Source organism: Mus pahari, chromosome 7, assembly GCF_900095145.1.
Source record: "Mus pahari chromosome 7, PAHARI_EIJ_v1.1, whole genome shotgun sequence".
Classification (NCBI taxonomy): domain Eukaryota; kingdom Metazoa; phylum Chordata; class Mammalia; order Rodentia; family Muridae; genus Mus; species Mus pahari.
In genome coordinates this window covers 11,022,371-11,032,252 of record NC_034596.1, presented here as the reverse complement: position 1 = coordinate 11,032,252, position 9,882 = coordinate 11,022,371, and positions in this window count along the sequence as shown.

Sequence of the window (9,882 nt, the reverse complement as noted above, 5' to 3'; positions counted from 1 at the left end):
AGAGAGAGAGAGAGAGAGAGAGAGAGAGAGAGAGAGAGAGAGAGAGAGAGAGAGAACACTAAACAAAAGCAGCAGTGGTGTGCCATGGTAGTGGTAATTAGTGTGTCCAGGTGGTTCTGGCCATGAGCTTGCTTTCCCTTCCATTATCTTGGAAGTCTGCAGTCATATTTTGCATACCATAGCATCAGTAGCTATAAATTGGATGATAGTGAGCCATAGAACCTAGGTATGTGGGATACTATAGCATGTAGCCTTGTCTAAGCACATTCTCTGTTGTTCTTACATGCAAGTCACCTAATGATGAACTCTCAGAATGCATTCCAGATATTAACAGATGTGTCTAAGTTTAAGTTGATCTGACAGTTGTATGCACAATCTGGATGAATCACTCTTGCATCCAGTATCCAACACTAGTGATAGACTGAAGTCACCATTTCCAAACCTTCCATTCAAATCTCACAGCCCTTCAGGCATCTGTGTCCTCTTTTTTTTTTTTTACTGCCTGTTATATGAAGCCCAAAGATATAAGTTCAAAGTTACTCAGGTCTACAGCAGCTGTCCTAAACTAGCATGTTGAGAAGACCAGGGGATGAGTGAAGGGAACCCAACAAACTGAAGGTATAAAATGGGGCGACTGAACTTAACCACTTCTCACTAGCTCCACAGTCAATGTAACTGGAGAACGGAATGTTGCACAAGGGATGTGTTCTGTGCCTTTGTACACATCTGCTGGCATAATACAAGCCTTACTTCCAGGTTCAAGCCACCTACTAATCCAGCAGGCAGGAAAACTATGGGAAGGCCAACATTTTGACCATGTGCCTTTTTAGCGAAACACTCATGGCTGGTCATGGTGCTATTAAACGAGATACTCATATATCATCTCCTCCAAGAATCAGGGAATATATAAAAAAAATGAATATAAAAGATAGGCAATCAGCAGGAAAGCCATGGAATGCTGTCTTAGGGGCATGGCACAGCTGTGACACTCAGGAACTCACAGTACCTGCAGCCATCTGCGTAGGACTTGCACAAGAAAAGGGCACTCAATGATCAGTCACAGATGGGGGATGGGCTCATAGGGATCCACCCTGTCCAGGGGAACTATTGGCAGTCAAAGGATTGCTGGAGAAAGGGAAGCCATTAACTTCAGTGATGTAGCCATTAGAGAGTTACCTATGCTCCAATGTGGCTTCACACCCATAAATCGAGAGGGTCACGAGTGAGATAGGGAGTTGGTAGAGTGAGGGAGAAGGATAAGAGAGAGAAGAAGGATGAGTGTTACCCAAACGTATTATATACATGTGGGAAAGTGCCACAGGATATATTAATCAATAGAAACCTTCTCCTTTTCCCATCAGCTCCTTCTACATTCTTGCCCAGCCTCAGTTCTCACCAAGTTCCCATTGTTTATCCTCTTCCTCACTCCTCCCAAACCGGAACTAAATGTGTCAGTCATAGACTGTCTCTGCAGGAGTCCGACCTCATTGCCTTTGTCTTTGTTGATACCTCTATCAGTTAAGAGTTTTCCCTCATCCTTCACTACTGAGTATCTCCTTGTCTCCACAGCTGAGCTCAGCAGGGTAAATCCCTTGACTTTGGCCCAACCTGACCTTAACTAGGCCATGTTTTCCATCCTTCCTATCACATGACTTTGTACTCATCTCTACCAGAACAATCAGCACATAGAATCTTATTTTATAGGTCCCTAGAATATGGGAAGTCTCTACCTGTCCAAAGCATATTGTTAATGGTTTTATAGTGAGTGAGTGACTCCGTTACTTCGCCATGTAGCCGCAGGTGACAGAGCCTGGGAGGAACCGGAAAGGATGCATCCTGAGTGCTTCCTTCCTTTGCCCTGGGTCAACAATCTTCACTTGCAACCATAGAAATTCAGAGATGCTAGTTTGACACCCTCTGAGAAAGAACGTACAGACTTCTATGGGGGGGTAGAAGCATATGGCTACCTTGAGGGTAGGCGGGAAGTTAATAGCAGGTAGTTTAAGTCAACATGCCACACATGGCTGCTTTTCAAGCCCCTTAACTCTGTCTGAGGGTAGAATGGGATATTTATTAAAAACACTAGCAAAGTCTGTCAAAGTGAGACCTTTCATATTCGTAATTCCTACCATCTGTAACATCTTATATTACACAAGATCCCAAATTACCAGTAGCAGTGTTAATCCATCATCTGTCTTAGATATTTCTGGCTCTTCTTTATATACTTGACTCAGCTCCCCTTTCTATTTTTTATGAGTATATGCTCTCTGCTGGCCACAGTTAATTTTATGCTGTTTATTATTATGTTGTGGGACTATCTAAAATATTTTGGGAAAATTTTTTGCAGAACCAGAGTAGTGTGTAATCACAATTTATACTGAAATAAAACAAAACAAAAAAGATGAGTCTTTTAATTAAAGAAAAGAAATCAATTTTCCTTTTCTTATCATAGATTGCAGTTATAATTCCCACATGGGTGGCAATCTCTACCAAGATTGGAAGCTGATGTAGCAGATGCTGGGCCATGGACCATGAGAGGAAGCCTGGTAAAGCTGAGCTGAAGGCTTGAAGCCCCGGAGACCCTGAAGGAGTGGTAGGAGCTTCACCTGTTCCAGGCACCAGGCCTCTGCCATGCAGCCACAAGCCCCCATGGATTTGTGGCCATCAGTCACTTAAGGGCCCCAAGCTCTTCCACGTGTAGATGAGGCACCCGTAACTTCTCAGACCAAGACAATAGGAAAAGAGATGTGACCACAAGTCAAGCAGGCCCAAAACAGAGTTCTCCACGCTAATGAGGTACCTAGAGGTCTGGAGGGAGTTAGCAATAAACTTCCCTTCCCAGACATTCCTCCCTGAAAAAGGTATGTAATCTCAGGCCCACCCTGAGAAGTGGGGTACAGTTTCACACATCCACTTTCCACCGTGACAGTAACCGGTTGGGAACCACAGACTGTCTCTTTTCGTGGAGACCCACTGAGGGGAACCATGGAGAAGGCCTTTGTCTTCAGAGCCTCAGTCTAGTCTCCCATTGAAGGCCTTGCTGCACTTCCAGTTACAACTGCTACCAAGCCCATTGCTGTCAAGCCAAGGACAATCCCCGTGGGACAAGCTGGAGCTCCCTTTCTCCATGGCCCCGGACTAGAGGCTGTCCCCAGTCTATGGGCCCCCGACTTCATTCTCTGCTCTTCTGGGACTTCCAGGGGCGCCAGGGTGTCCAAGGGTCTGAGAATCCCATGGCCCTGGCCTCGTCGCAGGCTGGGGGGCCCATGAGTCAGCTCTGGCTTTCCCAGGTCTCAGCCTGGGCATTCCTATCCTTGGAGTGATGTCTGGCTGCTTCCCTACAGCCCAGCACCTGCCCCGACAGACAGTGGTGTGGGATAAGCACAAACTCCCAGCGTTCCACCTCCCCGAGCGGCTTTGCCCAGTGGCAGAGTAGATGAGGGCCAACACAACCCTACAGAAGATGAGTGCTATTATTTGTAATAACATCAAAGAAGACACTACATTTTCAGGAAGTCGTTAATGATGCTTATTTCATAATTTAATCTATCCTGCCTGGTCTTAATTAATTTTTAATATCTAACTGAATACCCAAGAGTCATTTACTCTTCAAGTCCAAGTCAAACATAAAGAAATTATTAGTCAAGGGCCATTGAGATGCTAGAAGGAGAGGATTGCCTTCTATAGGTTGTTCTTTGACCTCCAAAATGCATGTGGATGCACAATAAATAAGCAAGTAGAATAAAAAGAAGTCTTCAGTAAAATAAACATTTTTTTTTTACTTGTGAAATAATAAATTATAGGTATGTGTACACTGCTGGTGTAAGTTTGGAAAATTGTTTGATAGTCTCTTAGAAAATCTAAACACATAATCCAGCCACACTACACATAGATAAGGGAGGCATATTGTCATACAGAAATTTGCTGATCCCCGAGTGGAGTGAGCAGATGAACTAGACACAGTCAGGCAAAAAGGAAGTCACACTGTAGAATTTTTTTGGCAAAAGTTGTACATACTACAAAGGAACCTACAGAGGCAACACACACCCATGCTGCTGGGGATGGTGGGGTGACCGTGGAGAGAAAAGGGCTACAGAGGAGCTGAGGAAACGCAGGGATAACGTATATCGCTATTACATACAGTGTGCTGATGGTTTCAGACTATGTGCATAATTTGTATGTGTCAATATGAACATAGGCATTTCAAATATGTTTAGTCTATTGCGTATCAACTAAACCTCAAAAAATCTGAGACATGAACTAAAATGGTTAAATTAATAACATGAACCTACTCCTAATTTTATAGCATGTGTGTGTGTGTGTGTGTGTGTGTGTGTGTGTGTGTGTGTGTTTGTGTGTGTATGTGCACTCAGTTTCACCCCTCTATATCTGTATATATACACACACTGGCTTACAAAGTACTTATTTTGTATTTTACAAGAAAAATCAACGTATGCATTACTTATAGCATGACGTTATTCTCACAAGATAAAAAAATTCCTATTCTATGGAGCCAACAAAAATAATGTTTAAAAACATGGCAAAATATTGAAAGTAAAAATTTAAAGATGTTTATTATGGGAAAGAGTTAATTTTTATTTTTTAACCCATTCTTTCATACACTGCTTCAATCAAACCTGAAGCTTCAAGAGAGTTTTTAGTTATGGCTGCCCCCCACCCCCCGGGCTGTGTTTACTCTTCTATTGGCTTCATTCATTCAAGTAACACCTACTCATGGTTAATTAAAAAATGTTGCCCTTTATATCGGTGGTGTGAGTGTGTGTGTGTGTGTGTGTGTGTGTGTGTGTGTGTGTTGTGTGTGTGCAGAATTGGGGGAGGTAGGGTTTATAGCTCAGATTAACAGAGAATTCTGTGTAGCTAAGGATGCTCTTGACGTTCTTTTATGTAGGTGTCCATGTATATGTACGTGTGTGTGTACGTGCTTGTGTGTGTGTGTGTGTGTGTGTGTGCATGTGTGCGTGTTTATGTGTATTCACATGGATAAACCTATGAGGGCAGAAGAGCGTGCATCTGTATCATCTGCATACACACTTGTTTGGAAGCCAGAGGTCAACACTGGGTACTCTCCCTCAGAAGCCATCACTACGCCTTTGTGAAACATGGTTGTTCACTGGCACTTCGGAGTATTGTCTAGAGTAGACTGCTCAGCCGAGCAGCCTGAAGATCTACCTGCAGGTGTTGGGATGACAAGTAAGTGCCACTACATCTGGCTTTTAATGTGGGTGCTGGGGATCCAAACTCAAGTCCTCATGCTTATACACAGCACTGAACCCTCTGAGCTAGGGTCCCAGCTCTACCTGGCCCAGACACTTTGAAGATGTCTGAGTTTTGTGAGCCAATCATGAGAACATTTCTCTAAATAAGCACACTTTCCACAGTGAAAGCAGACAGACGTTTATATCAGTGTGTTTATAGTTCTCAGCTTTTTTTTTTTAAATATACTTTAAAATTTATTTATTTAATGGATGAGTGCTCTGCTGAATATACATCCACAGGCCAGAAGAGGGTATCAGATCCCCTTTATAGATGGTTGTGAGCCACCATATGATTGCTGGAATTTGAACTCAGGACCTCTGGAAGAGCAGCTAATACTCTTAACCGCTGAGCCATCTCACTAGCCCCTAAATTTCTCTTCTTTATTGTGGACAACCACTAACTTCTTAGGTGGTTAAAATGCTATTCCACCTGCCAAATGTGTCTCCATGTCATATGAGCGTAATAACTGAACTGGGATGCTCTGATATATTAGGCTTGTAGAAGTTATCAGTTCTGGCATCCTGAGAACCTCAGCCTGGTACAGAGAGCTATCAGCATTTGATGGTTGCTTTCCTGTTCCTACACTTAGTATTAGGTAAATACAGAAGAATTCAGTTGTACACATCTGTGACTGGAATTCTCAGTCTTCTTTTGTCTAAACTTGTCATTGAATAATAACCCATATTTGAGGCGTTAACTTGAATGTTTTGAAGAAATGTGTTCTATTAGAGTGTTCTGTTGACATTTTATGGATCCTGGGAAATTGACCTAAGAAATTAGAGATAAGATCAAAATCTGAGTAGCTTGGAACATGGCTATTATGATTCACACCCACTCTTCTGACAACACAATCAGGATCTGGTCCCAGGCGGACATAGATTATGTGACACTCATGACTCAGGAAGCAAAGCAAATTAAAAGATTCAATTGAAGTTATGTATTGAAAGTAGGTTCAAAAATTAAGTGTTTCCCATAATACAGATCTTTAACTTTTTGACTTTCATTATTTTGGCATTTTTAAACATTATTTTTCTTGCCTCCCCAATGCCTTCACAACTATTTCAAACTGTACATAAAGGTCTTGGACTGAAGTGCTTGTCAGTGAATCCACATTGAGGGAGGCATGGCTGGTAGGACTGCGTGTGCATAAGTACATGAAGTTCCTTTGCTTTCAGTGGCATGGCCTGTGTTTCAGCTGTAGGTGAGATGAGGAGATTCATTCAAATATGACTCATAACATATTGGATGATGTAAATCTAGAGATTAGCAAAATAAAATTATGTGCAGGCATTGCTTTCAGGAAATCTACTATTTGATAAAGAGTAAATAAATATAAAATATAAGATGAATACTGACATATAAAACAACATACCTTTTAAATATTGCAACCTATACACACACATATATGGCTATATACATAAGGATTGATGATAGACAGATAAGGCTTTATTTTTGTTAGGACCAAGAACACTGGCATGGTTTGAAATTACATACATTTACATATATATGCATATATATGCATATATGTGTGTATGTGTCTGTGTGTGTTTGTGTGTCAGTGTGTGTTTCTCTCTGTGTGTAACCTCAATTGAGAAATGCCTCTGTAAGATCTGGGTGTAAAGCACTTTGTTAATTAATGATTAATGGGGGAGGGCCCAGCCCATTGTGGATGGTGCCATCCCTGGACCAGTAATCCTAGTTTTTAAGAAAAAAGGCTAAGTAAGCCATGTAAGCAGCATCCCTCCATGGCCTCTGCATCAGCTCTCATCTCCAAGTCCCAGCCCTGTTTGATGTCTTGTTCTGACTTCCTCCAATGATGGACTATGATCTGGAAGTATAAGCCAAATAAACCATTTCCTCCCCAAGTTGTTTTGGTCATGATGTTTCATCACAGCAACAGAAACTTAACTAAGACAATATAAGTCACATCAAAGGTGCAGTTTGGCTTTTAGTCTTTATATATGAAAAAAAGGAGGGAAGGAAGAAGGAAAGGGAAGAAGAGAGAGGGAGGGAAGGCAAGAGAGGGAGGATGGGGAAGAGAGAGAAGGATTGGGGAAACAGAAAAGTATACTAAACTTTGCTCAGGCAGCTCATGGAAATGCTCAAAGAAGACAACTGAACAATACCCTCAAGATGACCAGGCCTCTACATGGCAGATAATGAGAGGAAATAGAACACCAGCTAGAAGGAAGCAGTATTATTGTCCACACATAATATAGGAATAATTGATGATACACTGGAAAACTGAGAATGGCTGTGTAGCATAGGAGAGTAAGACAGCATCTTTGACATATGGTGAATGAAATGGTCCTAGGAGTTTAGATGAAGGAATGAAAAAAACTAAGGCACTTAAATGGTTTGTCTATTGGAAGGTCTTGTGTCTCACATTAGTGTTTTTGTAATGTTTTGTAGAGTAATAATGACCATGAGAAATTAATGATGTTCTGGGAAACACAAAAGAATTTTATAGACAAATGCTTCTGAGAATTGCTACCAATTATTTAATCATCCCATTTGTGGACATTTATAACATATGGGGGAAAATCTGTGAAATGAATAGGTAAATAAAGTAATAATGTATTTAATTTTGTATGACAAACATTTGAATATTATCATTAATTCCCTGGAGAATGCCAATGAATATCTCTAACAATATATTTCAGGAAACTTGCTAAAGATACAAATATTACCAAATATGCTCCACAATAAAGTAAGTTATCTCCTATGTGCAGAAGAGACTAAAGGAGGGGCTAGTGTAGCATAGTGATCTTGGAAAGAGATGGGAAAGTTTGAAGCAAATAAAACAGACTTCAGAGATGTTAGTATATGCTTTGAGACTCTTTAGAAAGCATGTGTGTTATGCTTTGTGATCATAATTAACAAACAGTATAGGGCTTAAGAATGAATATTTGTAGTGCACAGAATTGGGGTAAGCAAGACTGGACTCACAGAGAGACTTTGTCCCAAAAGCTAAAGAAAAGAAGAGAGAAGAAGAGGAAGGAAGGAGGGAAGGAGAAAGCCCATTTTTATAAATTTGCCTTATTTCAACATACCATAAATGTGAAAAGCCAGCTTGATTCCTACACATATCCCAACTGCTTTCTGTTCAATTTATGTAATGCTCAGAAGTCCCAAGAGAAGAAAAATGCCTTGGCAGTAACCCAGTGGATATAGTTTTGAAAGTTACAAATCTTTAATATTCAGACTTCTGGAGACAACCTGGAAATAGCCAACAAGACTTGGTGATTTCAGAGTCCATACACTCTTAGAAGCTGCATGGTCTGCTATCCAAGGTGCTGAACTAAGTTCTGTAGCTATCGTTTCATTTTTGTTGCTGTGATAAAATACCCTCAAAAAGCAGCTTAGGAGGGAACAGGTTCATTCCAGTTCACAATTACATGTGAACAATTTTATATACACAATTTTAAAGGGGATATAAATGTGCTAGGGGCTGAAAACAGTCGCATCACACCCATAGTCAAGAACAGGGGGTTCTATGTGCATATTTATTTGCTTGTGCTCAGTTCATTTCTTCATTCTCACACAATCCCCTGTTTATGGAATGGTGCCACCCACAGTGGGCTGGGTCTTCCTAGGCAAACTAACTTAATCAAGATAATCCATCACACATATAGGCACAGGCCAACTCAATACATACACTCCAACATTGAGACTCTTCCCAGATGACTCCAGATTGTGTCAAGTTGACAAATCTACTTTGTTTTGAGTTGATTTGTTGTCCTTTGGTGTTCTGGTTGTGTCAAACTCAGCATTCTCACCAAAGAACACCCTGCTCTGAGACGGAGTAAGACACTACCTGCTTAGGGTACTGGCTGCCTCCAGTGCCAGGTCTAGTTGATCCAACTTTTAATCAAAAGCAGTCTGTTTTCTCATTTCGGCTCTTTGCAAATGAGCCCAGAGAGGTTAAAATATCCTGACAATAAGTAAATATTTCTTCCAGAAATAAAATGGATTGACCAACCGAGCAGGTAATTTGAGTATGTGAATGAATCCTAAGTTGGGTAAACTAATTCTCGAAAATTAACTTCAACACACCTGGTTTTCAGGGCCTTGGAGTTTCACATGAGCAGAAAGCTTCTATTGTCCAATGGACTACAGTGACTGAGAGGCTCATTATGTGTCCTCAGAAATTCAAGACTCAGTGATTAAAGAAAATACATTTCCAAACACCGTGCCGTGGCATGTATCTAGTAGAAAATAAGTTAAATGCGGTAACAATCCGGAAGAGAATTTTTAGCACGCTGTAGGGACTGGAGAAGGGTATTCATGTAAAACTCCATGGAGGAAATCAAAGAAAGACTTGGACTTGGCCATCAGGCAGATTTCAAACACATGCAAAGAAAGATGGTACGCCTGATGCCATCATTATGGCAGTGCAGTGTCTCTGCATCTATGTTTACATGTAAAACCATCAGCCGTGTCCCCTTCCCCTGCTTGTCAGCGGACTTTTCTCAAACAAAAGGAAGACTTTTCCTCCAAGTACATTTGGAGGAGAGTACTTTGATGGCTCCCCCAAGTAGTTTCATGGTGATTTTAGAGTGAAATTCAAGAAAGAGCCCTTTGTTTCTCAAATCAGACCACTGA